General features: G+C 36.0%; 1 long non-coding RNA gene across 10 annotated transcripts; it reads right to left on the bottom strand.

The window, feature by feature from the left end:
• Positions 1 to 323: 323 nt before the first annotated feature.
• Positions 324 to 14200, bottom strand: LOC107855997. 10 transcript variants are annotated; one of them, XR_001670433.2, is made up of 8 exons: positions 13918 to 14196; positions 12837 to 13015; positions 10427 to 11852; positions 9889 to 9922; positions 9711 to 9788; positions 8831 to 8944; positions 8687 to 8749; positions 6248 to 8568 (listed from the first exon to the last, which is right to left on the bottom strand). It is a non-coding gene; the product is annotated as an uncharacterized LOC107855997 (long non-coding RNA). The 10 variants fall into 10 exon arrangements; XR_001670430.2 differs by having other exon boundaries at positions 6247 to 8568; positions 9711 to 11499; positions 11595 to 11852; positions 13918 to 14198; XR_001670434.2 differs by lacking the exon at positions 6248 to 8568 and adding an exon at positions 324 to 809 and having other exon boundaries at positions 9711 to 11852; positions 13918 to 14199.
• Positions 14201 to 21200: the final 7000 nt, after the last annotated feature.

The raw sequence follows: 21200 nt of genomic DNA, 5'->3' as shown, positions 1-21200 counted from the left end.
CTATCACCGTTAGAATCTTGAACACTTAGTTACGTTACAAACCCAAACCCATAGATCCCACAACTCGGGTTAAGGGAATTTAGCTACTCATAATAAAATAATCAAGACAACAAGTTGAATTCATAGTTTTATATATGAACTTACAGAAAGATGAATAGCAACAAGTGTTTCTCAGATTTGATTCACAGTAGAAAATCCCAAAACAATTGTAATAATCTCTCCAAAAATAATTGTAAAGTTTAAGTTAGAAAACTAGAGAGAAAAGATTCTGAAAACGTCAGGTCCCCTCCCCCCCCCCCCCCCCCCCCACCCATTTCCTTAGAAAACCCTAACATATGTTTTAAACACTTCAGCCTAATTATGGAAAAAAATCATAGATCACAGTATTTTCTTGGATAGGCGACGACGTGTGTGACTACTTATCAGGAGTCTGATGACTTATCAGGAATGTCGTCAGCTCTTCTTCAATTTTAACAATCTCTTCCTTAGGTTGACGATGAGACGTGAAGGTTTATCAAACATATGACGACTTATCAGAATTGTCGTCGCTTCTTCACGTCAAATCCCATTCCCTGCCTAAGCCTAACGACGAGTCTGACGACTTATCACACTTCTGACAGCCTATCACAGATGTCGTCACGAATTCCAGCTGAAGCTCATTCTCTGTCTAAGGCTGACAACAACTCTGATAGCTTATCACAAGGCTAACGACTTATCAGAAAGTTGTCAGTTATACTTCCCTCTCTAGTTGCTCAAAAATCAACTCTTTTACTTCCATTATTGCTGGTTCTCTTGCATCTTGACTTTTACTGCAATATCAAACAAAAAACAATTAAAAATGACAAAAGTTGCTTAAGATTTTGCAATTATTCGTAGTTAAAAGCCTCAAATATGTTAGTATCTGCTCACAAATGAACACCCTCAACTTAAAACAATTGTTTGTCCTCAAGCAACTAAAACACAACGAAGAGAATACAAAGTACATTCGGCAGTCAACCATCCATATTATCTCAAAACATCTTCACTATCTCCAAGGTCAATTAATTTAAAAACAACAACTGTGCATATTATTGAAGAACAACAATGCGAGACACATGAAACCATGCTTGTACCAAAATTACACTATCCAAACAAGTTAGAAACTAGCAACGTAACCAGTGTGCCCTCACTATAAAGAAGTCTCATTCCACTTATATCAAAAATCACATATGTAACCATGGGGACAGTCAAAAGAATCTAACTTTTAGAATGAAATTCCAATCAATGTATGCCAAATACCATAGGCTTTTCCTTATTTTCATTAGTAAGATTTTCAGACAGGTCAGCTAGGATCACTATAGGTCTTCTCTTTGGCTTGTAATGTAGGCCAGGGGCTGGTATGATACTCAATGATATTTAAAGTGACTAAGCCTCCTTAACACCACACTAGCTTCTAGGGTCTCACTTATTAATCTTTTTTTATTCTTCTTTTTTATTGATCACACATATTCAGGATGGGTGCGGTCTTTTCTACAATCACTTCTTTTTTTCACAACTTTTCTTTTCTTGTTCTTTTCCACCACACCCAGCTTTTTATTCTTTTCTTTTATTCTACCTTTCTTCATACTCATTTTACATCACGCACCCCTGTGATAGACACCATCAACTTAGGCCATTTGCCTAGGTCAAGGTGCATAGTATCTAAGAAGGACCAGGATCAAAATAGGTTAATTATGTTATAAATGAGACGGTGATAGGTATCACAAAAAAAAAAAGAAATAGGCTATTCAGGCTCAAAATAGGGATCAAGGGATATTATGCATACAAGGAAGGTCATTTAGGCTAAAAGTGGCTAATATCAAAACAGCCTATGATCCTTTCCTAACCCATATCCTTCAATCTAGGTAAGACTAACTGGGAAAGTTTTGGATTCAAGATACAAAGGGAACTAAGTAAGATCTCACACGCACATGGCACACAAGTATATCACAAGTTACTACTTATCCAGTTCATGCAATTGTTTAGCAAAGATTATCAAGTCACTAGAACTAATACCATAACAAGATGCACAGTGGTCACAATTAGATGTAAATCTCACAGTCAAACAATCAGACCATTTGAGAGGTGTTCACAAAATAACAAAACCACGTTAACTGCCTCAGGTACTTGTATTTCTCCTAGTCAACTATAAAATGTTACAACAACAACTCACCCTACACCCTCAACTTAAAATCAAAGAAAAACTAAACTAAGGGTTAGGGTATACCTGTAGTAGATCAAGCATAGGGATCATGGGTTGCCTCCAATGTAGCGCTTGATTTAACATCGCAGCACAACTCGATTATATTGACTACTCAGACTTCGTCAAGACACCATGTTGCTACCTCTTTCCCATCTTCATAAAACACATCCATGATTGAGAAGACACTCCTCTCCTTTTGCTGTGTCATGGATGAGTGCATTTCGAATCATGCTTCTTTGTCATTGAACCTAAACTTCAGCTCATTCAGCTCTATGTCCACTACTACTCTCCCAGTAGCAAGGAATGGTCTACCTAAAATGATGGGTACTTCAAAATCCACCTCACAGTGTAGGACTACAACATCATCAGGAAGTATAAAGTCGACCACATTTACCAATACATCATGTAATATTCTTACTGGCCGTTTTACAGACCTATCTGCCATCTCCAACTGCATGTTTGTCGAGGTAGGATCCCCCAAACCTAGCTTTTTATACACGGCTAACGGCATCAAATTTATGCTCGCCCCCAGATCACATAGGGCCTTAGCAAAATTAAGAGACTCGATTGTACATGGAATAGTGAATGCTCCAGGATCGGCCTTCTTCTAGACTAAGGATTGTATAGAAATGGCACTACAATGATGGAGATTATCCTCCGGTTCGTAGCTCACCACTCTTTTCTTCGTCACAAGGTCCTTCATGAATTTAGCATACCCTGGCATTTGCTCGAGTGTATCCACCAAAGGAACATTTATCGTTAACTGCTTCAACATTGCAATGAATTTACTAAATTTCATGTTGTCAACCTTCTTCTTCAATCTTTGAGAAAAGGAAGGTGGTGGTCTTGGGAGAGTTTTCACCACTACTTCTTTTTCCTTCTCTTTTCCTTGTTCCGGAGCATCATCAGAACCATCCAGCAACCCAGACTCCACTAGACATTCTTCTTTGGGTTCATCATCTACTTCAGTCATATCTTCAATCAAACTTTTGCCCACAGAAGGGCCAGGTAATATTTTACCACTCCTAGTGGTAATTGCCATACATGAGCCATCACTTAGCGGATTCTAAGATGTATCACTTGGTAACGTTCCACTCTTCCTTTGCTTCAGCACTGCAGAGAGTTGGCTTATTTGCTGTTCCAGCTGTTTGATTGAAGTGGAGTGCGAATTTACCAACTGACTCATAGAGGACAAATCGATCATCATGGTAGTCACCCCTGAGTTGGTAGCCTCTACTCCCTTTAACACTTTAACCATCATCTCCTCCAGGGATATCTTTTCAGAACTTGTTGTAGCAGCCTCATGATTTCCAGGAGGGACATATAACCCGCTCCTATCATTATTGCTCATCTAATTACCTTGCTCCTGGTTCTTATATCCATCCTTGTCATAATAAGTCTGACCTTGATTTCCTTGGCTATTGCCTCGGAAACCCCCCAAATTATTTACATAGTTCGCCTCTTCTTCTGAGTCTGACACCGCTTTGCTCTGCGATCCCACAACCTTCACTTTCTTAGTTTTACCTGACAGTAAATGCTTGGTTAGTAAGTCCATCTACATTTTTAGGTGAGCCATGTCTTAATCACGCTCCTCATCTCTTCTGCGCTGTTCCGCAATCATACCAATAGAAATAGTGGGGCTTGCTACCACAGAGTCCCTAGTATGCCATGCCCGACTCTATTTGGTCATTCTCTCAAGCATTTCTAAAGCCTCTGGGAATGTAAGATCAACAAATGAACCATCAGCAGCATTATCGTAATCGATTTTGTCACAAAGTTAAGAGCCCTGTACAAAGTCTTCATCAAGTATATGTTCGTCATGTTATGGTTTGGACACAGCGTCAGCTTTTTTTTAAATCTCTCCTAGGTTTCATGCAAGGCTTCAGTTGGGAGCTGTCTAAAGTTGCTGATCTCATTCCTCAACTGTACCCTTCAGGAAGGTGGAAAGAACCTTTCTAGGAGAGCTCCTTTCAATTGCCTCCAGCTGGTTATAGAATCAGGCGTCAGCTTATTAAGCTACAATGTTGCCTCCCCAGACAGAGACAACGGAAACAATCTCAAACGAATAGCATTCTGACCCACTCCTGGGTTATCAAAAGATTTACAAATGGTGACATAGTTCACTAGATGCAAGTTCGGATCATCCCCAGGAATAATAATAGTCGTAATGTTGAATTTCGCCCCAGGTGCTAATGGTGGAGAAATAATTGCATCCGTTGCACCTGCTCCATCCATTCCATCATCATTATTGAGGTCATACTGGACCGGCTGGTGATCTTGCCTTCCTCGGAATGGACGGTTCCTGTTAGCATTATGTTGTACCGGTGCAGCTATTTGCTCTGCACACCTTGGGTTACCAGGGTTTAGCAACTCCTCGTCTCCCAATTCGTTATCTTTAGGATTTGGATGCCGTACTTGTTGACCGTCATTCTGCACATTCACCTGAGCTCTAGCTAAGGCTGCTAGCACACAACTTCAATTTACAATCGTATTCCCCGGCAACGATGCCATTTTTTATAATGCTTAAACTACAACTCTCTTACAAGAATGTAAGTGATCGTTGTCAATATATAACCAAACTAGGTTGGGGTCGAATCCCATAGAAAATATGGTGCGAATTTGAGTTATCTGCGGGTTAATCAACTGATAGTTATCAGTTTTCTGTGAATCGGGGTTTTTGGAAAGGTAACAAATAATTACTTCTCAATTCAGTGTTTGAAATCAATATGATAAGGAAAACCAGAGTTATGTTCTCTATGGGTGTTGGGATTTGACAGACGCTAGTAACGGTTCAAGATTATTTTGGTAGGTAGGAACAGCAGACTATCCTTGTTGAAGTTATGTCTAGGTGTTTCTCAACCTATTTAGACATTTAACCACCTAATTCTCACGAACTTAGGAAATTTATATTTCATAATAAGATGTTATCTCAAGTTAATTAATCATGTTACATCATTAATTATTAAATGAAAGTTTGATACTTCTAAGTCCCTGTTGATAATTCACTTCTTACTAGGGCTGATTTCTTATCTCAAGAAAATCAGCAGTAAGAAAGGCCTATTGTTTGCAACCAATAGTCAGAGTATAAAATAATGGAATTAACAAAAAGTTTCTACCACCGGTAGAATCTGGAACGCTTTGTTACAAACCCAAACCCATAGATCTCACAACTCGGGTTAAGGGAATTTACCTACTCATAATAGAATAATCAAGGCAACAAGTTGAATTCATAGTTTGATATATGAACTTACAGCAAGATAAATAGCAACAAGTGTTTCTCAGATTTGATTCACAGTAGAAAATCCCAAAACAATTGTAATAATCTCTCCAAAAATAATTGTAAAGTTCAAGTCAGAAAACTAGAGAGCAGACATTCTCAAAACGTTAGCTCCCCCTCTCATTAGAAAACCCTAACATATGCTTTAATTACTTCAGTCTAATTATGGAAACAAAATCATAGATCACAGCATTTTCTCGGACAGGCGACGACGTGTGTGACGGCTCATCAGGAGTCTGACGACTTATCAGGAATGTCGTCAGCTCCTCTTCACTTTTGACAATCTCTACCTTAGGTTGACGATGAGACGTGACGGCTTATCAAACATGTGATGACTTATCAGAATTGCTGTCGCTTATTCACTTCAAATCCCATTCCCTGCCTAAGCCTAACAACGAGCTTGATGGCTTATCATACTTCTGACGATGACGACCTATCACAGATGTCGTCACGAATTCCAGCAGAAGCTCATTCTTTGTCTAAGGATGACGGCAACTCTGATAGCTTATCACAAGGCTGACGACTTATCAAACAAGCCGTCAGCTATACTTCCCTCTCTACTTGCTCAGAAATCAACTCTTTTACTTCTATTATTGATGGTTCTCTGACATCTTGACTCTTACTGCAATATCAAACAGAAAACAATCAAAAATGACAAAAGTTGCTTAAGACTTTGCAATTATTCTTAGTTAAAAGGCTCAAATGTGTTAGCATCTGCTCACACATCACAAGATAGGTCCTACCACACTTTGCACATGTCGGGTAACTGGCCCTCCCGGCTACACTGTTCTGAGATCTGGAATTTAAAGTCCTGCCTCACTACTTCTCACTACTTCTGCCTGTTTTTGGGTGTAGGGGCACTAGCTGAAGATGGTGCGGGCAGTGATGAATGACCTTGAAACTGTGAACGGCTTCCCCCTCCTAACCTTGGCTGACCATACTTAAACTATCCAGTTCTAGCCCTCTTGTTTCTTCTCTCTTTCCTTCAACTTTTCTGCCTCAACCTGTTGAGCATGAGTCATCAACCTAGAAATATACATATTCCCAATCATTATGACAGTCCTACACTCCTTGAACACCATGTCAGATACCCCAGTAATAAACTTACTCATACGAGCACTAGAGTCAGATAACAATTCAGGAGAATACTTAGACAAATGAGTGAACTTAAGGCAGTACTCCTTCATCGTCATAGAACCCTGCCTTAGGTTCATGAACTTATCCCCCTTAGCCTCCCCCATAACACATGAAAAGAACCTGTCCAGAAAAGTACATTGAAATGCCTGCCAACTCATAGGGTCTGCGTTCTCATCCATACCATCCTTCCACATAGTAACCCAATCATGAGCAACATCCTTCAGCCTATAGGATGCCAACTCTACACTAACCTCTTCAGTAACATGCATAATCTAAATTATCTTTCTTATCTCATCAATAAAAAGTTGAGGATCTTCGTCCACCGTTGACCCATGGAACTCAGGTGGATTTATCCTTATAAATTCCTGAATCCTAGCTGCATCTAAATTACCATTTTGCTAAAGTAGGACTGTTGGTTGTTGATTTTCCTAAACATTGGCATTAACAGCTTGGGCCAATCTTGGAAGGCAGCTCAAAAGTCAGCATGAGAAATGTTTTCATTTAGAGGGTCAATTTGCAAAAGTAGTAGATCATCATTTTCGTATGTTGCAACTAGGTGAGGGGGCATATTTTGTCATGCAAAAGCATGACTTAAGGCAAATAGAGACAACTGTAATCATGATAGATCATGAAAAAAAGATAATTCCTAATTCATTCCATAGCCTCCTATGCGCACTTTAGATTCGTGATCAAGACTCTAAGTAGCACAGCTTGTATGAGTCCCTAGGACTCTTTAAACCTATCTATGGTACCAAGTTTGTAATGCCCCAGAAATACCCCCTGGACATCACACAGTTCTCAAGACTACGAGTAGACCCAACCAAACCCATGGAATATTTTTAACTCAGAACTCATGTAATAAGGATTGATAACATATGAAGAAAACTAAAGATAGACAATCTCATAAATTAAAATGAATCTTTAAATTAGAAATCTTTACACAAACTTCTTGAACTTTAACTTAAATGTAGTCTTACAACCCTATACTATAGAATAGAGAGCCACTGGGACAGACGCCAGTTGACCCAAATATAAACTGAAACCAATGTCAAAAATACTTCCATCAAAGAAACACAAATCTAAAAGACTGGGCCCTCGGACTATGAGGACTCACCAAACGTTGGGATGCAGGTAATGATGCCGAAGTCAATCTTGCTATTGGAAACGGGCACCAAAACCTACATTATGAGATAATGTAGCACACGGACATATATCTAGATCAATACTTCTAGAATGTACTGAGCATATGAGGGTGAATTCATAAGTAAACCAATAACTAAGTAAGTATACAAGCTTTTAATTCGTGCAAGCCAAGCGTAAATGGCTCGCCTTGGACTTGAGTGAAACCTGAGACAGTAAGATCATAAATCTTAAATAATGAAGCATATGAATAACTCAGTGAGCCATAACACTTAAGTTTCTGAAATCTTTACTTTTACTCTTTCTTATGGAAGGTTCTTCTAACCGACATAAACTACATGAGCTACCATGGATTCCAATGTCTTACCCATGCTAGGGAGAGCTGTCCTATCCTTGCCCTAAGAATAGAACCTTATCTTAGTGATCATAATTTTTACTTCATCCAAAATGGGAAAAAGCATAACCTACGTTTGCTCACAGTTGAGCAAAATGCTTCTACTAAACCAAAGATGGTGCTCCCACAGAATGCCATTCAATTCAACATGATTAAAGCAAAATCATAGTTTTTTATATGTATTAAATAATAGGAATTAAATGGGTTAAACTAATAGAACCAATAGGAATATAAAACCTGCTGATCATAATGATTGTGTTCAGTACAATAGGAAAAGCAGAAAACCCTAGAAAACTGAGCACATAAAAACACCTAACATGCTAGGACCTACGTAGGATAAAGCTAGCAAATCCTAGCAACAAGCAATGCCCAATTTATACCGCCTAGAAATCCGATAACCTGGCCAAAACAGAAGCGACACACGTTTAAGAGACGCCAACTATCTTTCACTAAGATAGCAGGTACTGCACCTTTAAGTACACATAAGATGATACAAGGGGCCATGCTAGATTCTTACATTTGAGGAAACTCCACATCCTTTTGCCTACAATCTCATGCATCTCAGTGTGGTGCAAAAATTCTACAGCAGCCAAAGAGGGGATGGGGAGATTAAGTGTAAAGTTTCAAATCAAATGCATTGACATAATTGTGAGGTAAAAACCTGAATATTGGGTACTAAATGCAGAACTTGATCTGTTACACTGCATCCATTAAGACTAAGAATAGTCTGATCATCCATCTTCTGTAATATAGACTCTTGTGAAACATCCACGTCCTACGCGAGACAAATAGGATTAAAATGTAATGCAGTGCATCTCATTCACGAATTTTAAAATATTTATTCAAAAGCATACCAAGATTTTAGATGAATAGTATGAAAACACTAGTAAGAACTATGATCTAACAAATACAAGGAGCACATTATAGTCATTGGCATACAACAGAACAGAAGATAAGTGAACACTAACACTAGTGAAGAGTAAGTAGGAATGAGCAAGTCTATAGTTCAGATTTAGAAAAAGTAAACAAGAAATAATAAATCCCTTTTTAGATACCTTGAAGCAGCGAAGAGTTGAAAAAAGCACATTAATTTGTAGTTTACAAACAAGAGCCAGGATAAGTAGCAAGTAATTATGCATAAATTACATAGTACAGTAATGAGATTTCACTCCCCTCGACCGCTCTTTTAGACGTTTAATTAGTATTAAGAGCCTAAAACAAATATATATCCTCGTACGATGACAAGGTACAACTTTCAATACCTATTTGTTGTCTTTAATAAGCATCCAAGTGGTTACTTAAAGATATAGCAAAACCATAGTTGCTTTCACTTGACCAGCTACTACTTACATCCAAACCAAGATAAACGGAGCTATAAAATCTATCAAGCCATCCATGTCATTTACATATTGCACATTTCCTTGGCCAAATTTAATCAAATTTTTATTTAATAAGGATAAGATTCAGATGGAAACCCAAAAATGTAATCAGATTATGCAGCAAGCTTTTACTCATGGATATTACAGTCAATAAGTAAATACCTATCATTTAGAAAAGCAATACTAAGAGTTGTCAACTGAGCAGCAACAATAGCAAGTGGCCTCCTAAGAAACCCAGTGCTGCAATACAAAAAGTACATTAAGTTATTCGTAAGTCCAAAGAGACTACCATCAAAACATCATATCTCAATTGGGTAATACATGATTCTTTATTTCTTACCAAGAATAGCCACAACCATAATGAAGTAATTTGTCTGGTAGTTGCAACAATATACAAAACCAACTAGAGTTAGTGAAGTTTCTCCACAAGTTTGAAACCCTATAGCACCCATAAGTACTTAATAATTTTAATAATTCATCCAATTTAAATTAAGCGGTTTTCTATACCAAACTATACCAATTTTTAAAATGAATTTTCATGACAACACGTGAAATCGTAGCTTCTTCAAAGTACATTTTCATCTGCAAGTCCTAGTTATCAGAACACTTATCCAACAGTGATTCGCGCATTCAATTTATTAAAAATTTAGAAAACCTCTAAGTGCTTTACTAGCAACTAATCTACTGAACAACATTAATTCGTGCATTCAATTGATTAAACTTACAACCTCTAAGAAATCTTAATTTAGAAGTAATTTTTGTATCTGAACAATGTTCATTTCATCTGAAAACACTAGCTACTAATAAATGGCAAAATAAAGAAGCACTAGCTTTGGAGCAGTTGTAGCAGAATGTAGAATCGAGATGACAAGTATTACCTTTATGATGATGAGACGTCGCCTCGAAAGGAAAATAAAAAAACAATCCAATTAAAATCAGTTATCACAAATAATTAACAATGAAAATATTTCCAGACTAAAGATGGATAATCAAATTTTTAACACCACAACTTCTTAACCAACTTTACATTGTCCTTTATTGCATCTTCTCCTTCAATAGTGTGAAATTTTCATAGATATTGCATAAAGATGAAAATCAGACAACAGAAGTTCATAACTGCGACTTCTTCAAGGGAAAACATGTCATACTACCTGATTCCAGTCTTCAGCTCATATATTTGCATTTAAAATAAAACAGAAAACACAAATGTCATACTTTCTAAATAGTGATTCATAATGTATTTGTATTTTTATCAGAAAAGTGGAACTTTATTGATGTATTACAGCAAGAATTAACCGCTGATCGAACCAAATAACAGTAGCTTTGCATATTCGGCGAGTTCAAATCTAGAATTTTAATCTCATTAATAAATAATACTCAATCACCAGAAATAAGCCAAAACAAATGTTAAGCCAAAAGTATGCATGCTAGCTCATATGTAACAACTAAATGCCGGCCTCTCTAAATCTTCAACACTCCAATCCTCTCTACTATTATACATGCATTGACACTTACTGTAACAGGCAAACGGGAGTGTTTTGCAGTGAGAAATTAAAGTAAATATCACATGCCTCATTATTATTCCGTCCTGATAATTATAGCGTACTCTAACTTGTACTAAAGTGTGGACTTTACCTATCTAATGAGAGTCAAAGCTGCGGTACCATGTAGAAAGAGTCGGTATGCTGCTCGAGCTCTTGATCGATGGTGGAGCAAGTCTCAAAGTAGGACTGAGCAAGTCTCAAAGTAGGACTGCTTCTAAATGTCACACTAGATATTACAACTAGTATCTATGCCATTAATCCCATAACTACCATCCAGGCAACCCGTTTCTGCCAATTATTAAGCAAAATTGGTGGCATTTTTTGACTCTTTTAGCAATAAGATGACCCCAAGGACCATACCCATCAAACATCCCACAGAAGATCATATCATCTTGGCAACCAAAGTCCTAAGATTCAAATTTTATGTCAACAAATTCAGATACATCAATGGAGCAGAAAGTTACAGTACTATTGCAAAAGATGAGATTTTCAATTTCCATACCTCCCACACAATAAATCTATCCTGACTGGTGCCCTTCTTCCCTCCTTTAGAGAAAACAGCAGCCAAATTCTCAGAGACACCAGTTACACAACATGAGGACGTTAATATCATCTCGCTCTTTTTAGCTTCCTTAGCCAGTGCATCTGCAGCTTCCTTTCCGACATCATGTTTGTTTTTCTTCCCATTTCTGATTGCTATAGATTTGGTAAAGCTAGTGAAAATAGAAGACAACTACACCATTTTTGTTTCCGAGTACACCTGCAGATTCTACCAAGTATAATTATGGAGACATTGGGAATCCTTGTGACTCCAGCATCCATGCTATAGAAAATTAAGTTATCATGCACCAGTTAGAAGTTGAACAACTTTTTGAGGTAAATTAAGAAAGGCCCTTTTTTGTTAACTTGAAGTTCTATTTTAGAAATAGGAGGTTTTCTCTACTGATTTTCCTTACTAAACCAACACAAGATCTTGTCACTAATAGTTAAAATCATCCGAACAAGATTCATGGACAAGGCTAATATTTTCTTTAACTTAGTAACTCCACTGCAGTAAACCTTACTAAGTCTTATAGTCAGCCATTAATAGGTCTGGATCATGCCCCGAGGACTTGAGTTAGTTTATCAAGTGGAAAAAGCTATGTATTTGTGACTTAGGTCACAAGTTCGAGTCCCCACCTTGCTTACTAAGCTTGATCTATATATAAGTTGAAACGCGTAGGAGCAGGGCCCACTATTCCCGACTTTATAAGTTTGCAATTGGTCCTAAGAGCTGGATCCAAACTGATTTCTCAGTCATAAGAAAAAAGGTCCAGATATATCACTCACCTATAAGAGAAGAAAGTAACTAACAATAGTTTTCTTTCTCACGACACTTCCATTCCATCAGATCATAATCTATAATATTTAAAATTAAATTTCCTATAAAATTCATATTATCTCCTAAGGACAGATGTTTCCAAGCAAGAGTAAAGATCGATCAAGAGTTTTAACTTTTAGAACTTGTAAATTTAACTTAACATGTCATGGCATTTCTACGACTTGTCATTCTTTTTAGAATAGACTAATGAAGGTTTCAAAATACATCATATCATGCCATTCTATTTACAAACGGCTTAAAATAAAAGAGTGTCACATATATAAAACACTTTTCTTTCTTCCATCAAAATAAACGTATCTTCAGGAATTAGTAACAGTAGCTAAGAACAGTATAGAAAAGAGGGCATGGGGATTTGGAAGTCACCTTAATAAATTATTTTTTTCTCTCCTTGATCAATAGCACTGTGTTCAGATAACGAAATCCTGTCAAGATTTACGAAGCACACAGGTCTCCAGCATAGCTCCATCGAATCTCTAGGGAAAATAGCTGATCAGAGAAGCTTCAAGCAATTTCTGTTCCATTCTCTTAACTCTTCATTCATCCTGGAGTTGTAGTCTAATTATATATGGCGCTTTCGATGCATACTAACATTTATAGTGTTACTAGTTCCCCAAAAAATCACAAAAGTAGAACATTCAACTTCTTGCTTCCCCATAAATCCAACAAATAAAAGTACAGAACACTAATACAACCGAGCTAATTTTACAATCATAATTTTCAAGACACGAGAATGAGCGTCTTCCCTAGACTAGTCGCTACTGCCTATATCTCAATCATTTTATGATCAAAACCTTCAATATATATTCGATAAATCCTCACAAGAAAGATAATCTCATTTCAAACAAAGAATCACTTTTTAGACTTCATAGCAACACTAAATTCTAATATTAAATAGTACTCCAACTAAGAAAGCTATGTATGGAAACCACTGAACATGCAAAATAAACAAAATCCACAATAACAGATGAAAATATATCAGATTTACACCTCCAATTAACAAACAACCCTCCCCCACTATATGATTGGATAGTAAAGCATCAACTTTACAATTATAACTTTTAAGAACATAAGAAAGGATCGTCTTTTGCACACTAGTCGCTACTGTCCAGATCTCACTTATTTTATCATCAACACATTCCATTTATATTCAATAAATTCCCATGAGTAAAACGAGTGCATTTCAAACATTGCTGCAGAAACTCGGTTGCGCTACAAATAAGGCCTTCTGGGTTGCACCGCCAAGCTACAAGCATAGCTCCGTCACCCATGAAGTCTACACACCTCAATCATCACTGCTTTACACTGTAATACAATCACCACTAACAACAACAACAACATCAATATCAACAATAATGAAAACCCCTTTTCAAGGATTTAAATGCAAGACATATATGATGATGACGGGTAAAAAGAATTGGAAGAAGTAACAGTAAAAGGGTCAAACCTTAAACCCTAAATCCTTTATTTCTTTGTTTGTGTATATATATATCCTTCAAATTTCTTTGAATCCATTGCAAACTGAGCTACTGTGAGATGAAATTTGAGTGTTTTAGGTAATGAAATTCAAAGAAATTTGTGGATACGATAAATTCAAAGAAATTTGGGCATAGGGTTTTGTGTGTGATAGAGAACAGGTAAATTTGGAAGGAATTTGCGAGAGAATTATATATTTGAGAGTGTAAATGCTTACAATTCTTAATTATTTTTGGCCAATTATAAATTAGAGGGAGAGTGAATATTTTCGAGGGATAGTGAAATATTTTAATAAAAATTTTAAACCACATTTTAAAAGTATTGTCTTTTAAATTATACTAATACCACATTTGTAAGTGTAGTCGTATATATGAATAAGCGTTGCTAACTAAATCATGATTTCTCAATGCTTTTAATGTGTGGTCTATATTATCAAAGACCATGCTTTCAAAGTGTTGTCAAAATTAACGTGACCATAAACTATAAAGTAAGGCTACACTTTAAAAGCGTGATTTTTAATAGTATAGGCCACACTTTACAACTGTGGTCCAGATTTAGTGTGTCCAAAAAACTAAAATCTTGTAGTGACCTAACAAGTGTGGAGTTTGCATAGCCACCCAAAACCTCAACCAAGCATGAATGATGCTCTTGACATGAGTTACACTACCTAAACACTTAATTCTAAGATTGTGAAGGGTAATAACCCATAGGCTTGGTTGTTCACTATCACTTTGTGGCCCGATAATCCTCTTTCAAAGATGTTATGGGTTACCTAATATTCATCTAAATCCTTCTTTCGAGGATGACAAAGGGTTTCTAGAGCTTGGGACTTTCACCTATCAAACCCATATAGATATTTGGAGTTTTCACCCATCAAATTCCAACACATAAATTCAAGCAATGGGGAATTTCAGGCTATACAACTAAAATCCATGCAAACACAATAACACCCACACACAATCACACTCTCGTTCAACATAATCCCAAGACTAAAGAAATTAGCTACACATTAGATAATTGAAAAGAAAGTTACCAAGTAACACATCCATGGAATTCATAATAAAAGAGGATAAAATAATCTCCGATTTCACTAATTTCTCCTTGAAAACAAAAATCACAATAATAGAAAAAAACTATCTAAAGCTCTCTTTTTCTTTTTCCCAAATTCTAGGGTTTCTCCCCATGTCTAGAGTGTTTTGAATTCTCCATATAAATTTTGACCCAACTTTGTAATTTACCAAAATGCCCTTCCTTCAGTTAGCCACTATGTCGCCGTCGTGAGGCTTCACTGCAATTGCACAACCGCGATCGTGGTTATGACTGAGCGATTGTGTGATGCTAGATAACTTGCCCGATTACGATCGCATCCCTCAGACCGAGATTACGTTACCAGAGGCTAAATAGGTTCTCTGCTTGGCTAATAGAGATCTTGGTGATCTACCTGCAAGCGCGATACTCAAGGTCGTTTCGGCTTTGAGTATTCAGCTACACTTCATCTGCTTCCTTCTGATCATTTCGAGTTTTAATCCACTTCTTTCTTTCTTTTAAACTCTATACCTGTAAGGAGTGGATATTAGTGTACTTACTCACTCTTAGGTCTCATTAAATCATTTAAATCAAGGCAAAGTTTATGAATGTTGGATGTAAATGAGTTGTAAAATCACCACTCATCATCTACCTAAGCTCACTCAAGAAAGCAAAGAAAACATTACTCTTATAACATGAGTAATTCAGTTAAAATTCAGGACTCAAATCAAGAATACTCACTCTTTTAGTGCATAAAAAAATAAGAACTTGAGTTATACTTGAGAAATTAAGCTTGATTAAGTTTTCGTGTCTCTCAGTTTCTTCGATTCTAATTTTTTGCAAGAACTATAAAATGAGAAGCATCCTTTACCTTTTATAGTAGAGTAATGATTTGGGTTAAAATAAAATTGGACCAAGTGTCCTAAATAGTACAAGCAGCACCTGCGTAGATTGTTACACTAAATAGCAAAACTATGTAGATGCGTGCCAACTGTACTTTAGCTTTGAAGATCCAGGGACTTGGTTCCTTGTTGTAAGCTTCTCATCATTAAAAAAAGATATAGCAATTCTCCCCGTATTTTATGATGACAAACCAACCATAATGCTTTTAAGCATCTGCATTCATTCATCATATTTAATCAGAGTGATTACCACTACTAAATATGAATGTTCCCCTATCTTTCAATCATCATTCAACTTAGGGAGTTAATCCCTTCTTGTCAATCAATATAAAAAATTACTAACCACTCTTCCCCTATCAATATGCTTTTATACCTTCTCTGAAGCTCATCGCAAACTTCTCTTAATCAATATGCCATACATATCTATAATTCAAGATTTTATTTACATACCTAGTACCTGATCCCTACCATATGAAATCTGCATTCCCTCTTTTGGCATCATTGAAAAGTAAAAGCAGTAAACCAAGAGTAAAATAAGCACTGCTTAGTTAAATCATGTCCACTAGGGCAACACTAACATAAAGAACAACTTTAACAGAAAGACCATTTGCAACTCACTCTTGAGTGATTCTCTATTCACTACAGCCACAGATTTACTTGTAACCTTTGATGCAGTTTCCAAAAACTCTATTAATGGTTGTTGCCTTGAGACAGTCCTCACACCACAGATGGGAACATCCAAAATTTTTCCAATTAATGCAACATCAATATTCAGCTTCTTTCCTTGAACTATAACAATCATCTTCATTTTGTCTTCAGAATACTCCAAAATGGAATAGAATTCCCTAACTACCTCATAAAAGGCTATGGGAATAGATCCTTCCATTAGATGCATCCAACCTTGTTGTTTTACCAGCTCAACTAGTTTAAATATACCAGGTTCTATAAACACACTTGAGTCAAAAATCCTTCTAGTTAACACCTTTTGATTTCTCAATAACCTATTTCTCACTTCTTTGGACACAACCTTTCCTTTTTTTCTTCAGTTTACTTCTTTCAAAAACACTAATGGGTTTTCATTCAGTTTTTTTCCTCTTTCTATGACCAGGTCCTTCAAAAATCTGTTGGTTCTCAGCAAAACTTCCCTACTTCTTCCCAAAAATTCTTGTTATCTTACTAACATTTTGGCCCTTAGGACTAATTTTACTCTTTATAGGACTATTTGACATTAAGATGAGATTTTTAGCAACCCAGGCATCATCCATTGACATACTAACAAAAAAATTTTAAGGCTTCATGAGGTGAATCTTCATCAACAAGTTAAGTGATGAAAGAGTTTAGCTTTGAAAGGATAGATGATGAGAGTTGGTTTTCCAAAATATTTGTGAGAGGCTTTTTATCTAGGCTAAGCTCAAAGTCCTTGGAAAGGCATGAAAATGGACAATTTATGTCCATTTGGAGATTATTAACGTAAGAGGACTATTTAAGGATAAATTTCTTTCTTTGACAAGAGAGGGTTTTTGATAGAGAATGACTTTAGAGATTGATAAGCATAGTGAGGTACATTTTGAGAGAATGAGAAATTCTTAATTTCAATTTTTGGGGTGACTTATCCCTACTTTTAGTATAGGACAATTTTTTGACACAGTGAGAGAAAGTGGCCTTTTTTGTAAGAATAAAAAAAATTACACATTCATGATACTAACTTGAGAAATAGGACTAGGTCCTTCTCTATCCTTGAGTGAATCCTCGACTTTGTGGATGTCACATTTTGCTCCTAAAAAATTATTCCCATAGGTGTATACCTACAAAGTTATGATACTGAGTTAGACCTATATGCACCTGTTTTACTAAGGATATCTATCTCCTTATCATATCCAATTTTTAGGATTGATCAATCCCAGCCTCAACTTGTTAGTTTCAATACACTCTTTCATACCAAATTTTTTTTCTGAAAAAGGTCTGATGACCAGGTCCCAGACTTAGCATCCTTTAAATATCCAAGGTTCCTTTTGCATTACTTTGAACTAGCTAGCATCTTTTAGAATTTTTTCACCCTTTTGAGCTTACTTTTGGGATAGGAATGCTATGAAAACCAAGAGATTTTTTTACTTAGGCTCTTGTTTTCACTCTTTTTACCAAATGTATAGTTAGAATATCCAGGAGGATGAGAAGATATGTGCTTTTAGTTTGATCTTATGAGATGAATTACACTGGGACCAGGTCCTTGTAGAATTTGATTGGATCCTACTCGATATTCTTTCATTTAGAGCAGGAGTTTGTAACTAAGATTCTGGATCACCATCACTTTCATCATTCTCATTTGTGTCATTTCGCTTTTGACTATTCTATTCAGCAATATCATCACTTTTCCACATAAGAAACCTCCACCTTAAAGTATCTTTGAGAGAGAATACAATTAGTCCTTCCAGTTATAGGTTTGAATAATTTCTTATCAAAAATATAATTCTGACTACAGACCCTTTCTCCGTCCTTCTAATAAAATCATTTGTTAGATTTGGTACCCATTTAAGTTTGAGTTCCTAGTAAGAGGATAAAGGTGCGATCAAGTCCTTCTTTTCTCATCAAGGTAATGAGATATTCCTCATATTTTTCAAAGGTCCGAAACCTTTAAAATGGCTATTCCCCTGCTGGATATATCTAACGTTGATCATTTTTTCTCTATCCCAACTTTGAATGTTTTTGTTTATATGTTTTTCTCTTTAACAAAGTTCCTAAATGTTTAAGGACTTTGTTTCTAAAATCTTGAACAACCTTGCCTTGAGACCCAGGTGATTGAGTTTTATACTATTACCCAAGGCCTTTACAATTATTAGCAACTTGACCAGTTAAGTTAGAAAGGATCTGTGAGGATGAAGTCTACTATAGGGATTTTTTAAGTTCTTTCCTCAGATGGACCAGGTCTCTTTCTAGCTCCTTATTCTTCTGAAGTGCAGTCATGAGATGCTTTTGTGAATCCTTTAAATTTTTTTCAAGATCGATCTAAAACTTTAAGCCTTCTTTCTGCCTTTTATCATTTGAATCATCTACTTTCTTAATCACCAAGCTTAGATTCAAGTTTCAACTTAGAAACTTGTTCCTCGATTTCAGATATTTAGAGAGTCAAAGATATCAACTCAAGATCCTGATCTTCTATATTTTCTTCAAGAGCACTATTCTTCTCTTTATCACAAGCATTATCTCTTTTCTCTAGTTAAATTTCTAAATTTAGATTTTCAAATTTTAACTTAGTAACCTTTTTCTCAGTTTTAGATATTTGGAGAGTTAAAGCAATTAAATCAAGCTCTTGGCTTTCTACCTTTTCTTTTAGAGCAATTTATTTATAGTTATTTCACATAAAAAATCAATCAACACATTTGCAAGCATTTTTATCTTTCTAGCAGAGTAGTTTTCTAAATTTTCATTAATGTTAGAAAGTGTTACCTCATTTTCTTCTTCATCTTCGGTGATTTCCATAAAAGTAAACAAGGAATCAAAGGCAACTTTCCCATCCTCCATTGCCATCATAGAAACATCTTCATGTTTCACATCTTTCTTAAATTCATTAGAAGAATCCCCCTCCACAGAGCTAAGGCCTGCGTAAATACAAATTAGCTGCAATCTTTTATATTAATTTTACAAGGACCTGGTCCCTATTCTTTTCTTTGTCACCTTCAGTCTTGAGATATTACTGATAGTCCATTTTGTGCATTGGACAATCCTTAATGAAATGCTAAAGACCTCCACATTTGTGACAAACCTCCATAGTGCCTTCATTTTGTTACTTCCAATTCCTTGAAACTGATCACTTTTCTTTATAGCTATAACAATTCTTTTTTTTCAAATAGTCAACGTCAGTGTGTTCTTCATCAGAGTCAGATTTTGATGTCTTTAGTTTTAGAAATTTTACTTTTTTCTTCCTTTTTCTCTTATTCTTATTGCTTCTTGACTTAATATGTCTTCAAATTACAAATAAACTCATCCATAGTGAGAGTTTTTAGGTTCCTTGCCTTAGTAATAGCATCTACATTACTTTCCCATAATTTTGGCAAAATCCCAAGAATCTTCCTTACTTGCTTATATAATGGAATCACTTCTTCTAAGCAATGTAGCTCATTTGTGATGGAGGTGAATCTTGTATGAATTTACTGTATTGTCTCTCCTTTTTACATAGTAAAGGTTTCATGTTGGGTTGTCAGCATGTCAACTTTGGAATCCTTCACATTTGTAGTTCCCTCATGAGCTATTTTAAAGTCTTCCCAAATTACTTTAGCATTTTTACATGCAGAAATCCTGTTGTATTCATCAGGCCCTATACCACAAACTAGCAATTTCTTAGCCTTTTAATTCTTCTTAATTTTCTTTCTATCTTTATCATCATACTCTTTCCTGCATTAAACAATCATTCTAGTTATTTCTTCTTCTTTGACTTTTTTAACTAGAATGTGAGGACTATCAAGTATTATATCCATTATTTCACTGTCCTCAGCCATAATGAAGTAAAACATCCTGGTTTTCCACCACCAAAAAAACTACCCATTAAATCTAGTAGTAGATTGTCCTTCTTCTTGATTAGGTGGAATATCCAAGATAACCAATTCACTCGAGGTATTAACCTTTTAGAATATTTTGGCTCTAATATCAATTGTTGAAACTTGGAAGGTTGCATCACACTGTGAGAAACCAGGTCCCTTAAATTCAGTTACAGGCAATCAAACAGTAAATTAACCAGGAACACAAAACAATGCAGGAAACTTATAGAACACAAGATTTAGCCTAGAAAACTCCTTGTTTAAGGGATGAAAAAACACGTCTTGCCCTCACAAGCAACCAATACTTCACTATACTCAAACTATTAATTATAGACTCACACATGAACCTAACCCTAGGTTCCACCTGCTTGTGATAACTCTATTACAAGCCTATCTTGACAACTCTACGAAGAACACACCTTGATATTGATTAAATCTAGCCAATATCCACCATAGGTAGCTCTACCTAAGCTCACTCAAGAAATAAAAGGAAATATTACTCTCATAACATGAGTAATTCAAATACAATTTCGGACTTAACTCAAGAACACTCACTCTTTTAGTGCATAAGAAATAATAACTTGCGTTATACTTAAGAAATGAAGATGGATTGACTTTTTACCTCTCTCAATTTCTTTGATTATAATTTTTTGCAAGAACTATCAATTGTGAAGCATCATTTACCTTTTATAGTAGAGTAATGATTTCTGTTAAAATTTAATTAAACCAGGTGTCCTAAATAGTACAAGCAACACTTGCATAGTTTGTTACAATAGGTGACAAAACTTACAGAC

The sequence above is a fragment of the Capsicum annuum genome, chromosome 10 (genome assembly GCF_002878395.1).
Source record: "Capsicum annuum cultivar UCD-10X-F1 chromosome 10, UCD10Xv1.1, whole genome shotgun sequence".
Lineage (NCBI taxonomy): Eukaryota > Viridiplantae > Streptophyta > Magnoliopsida > Solanales > Solanaceae > Capsicum > Capsicum annuum.
This window is presented reverse-complemented; position numbering and strand designations above follow the sequence as displayed.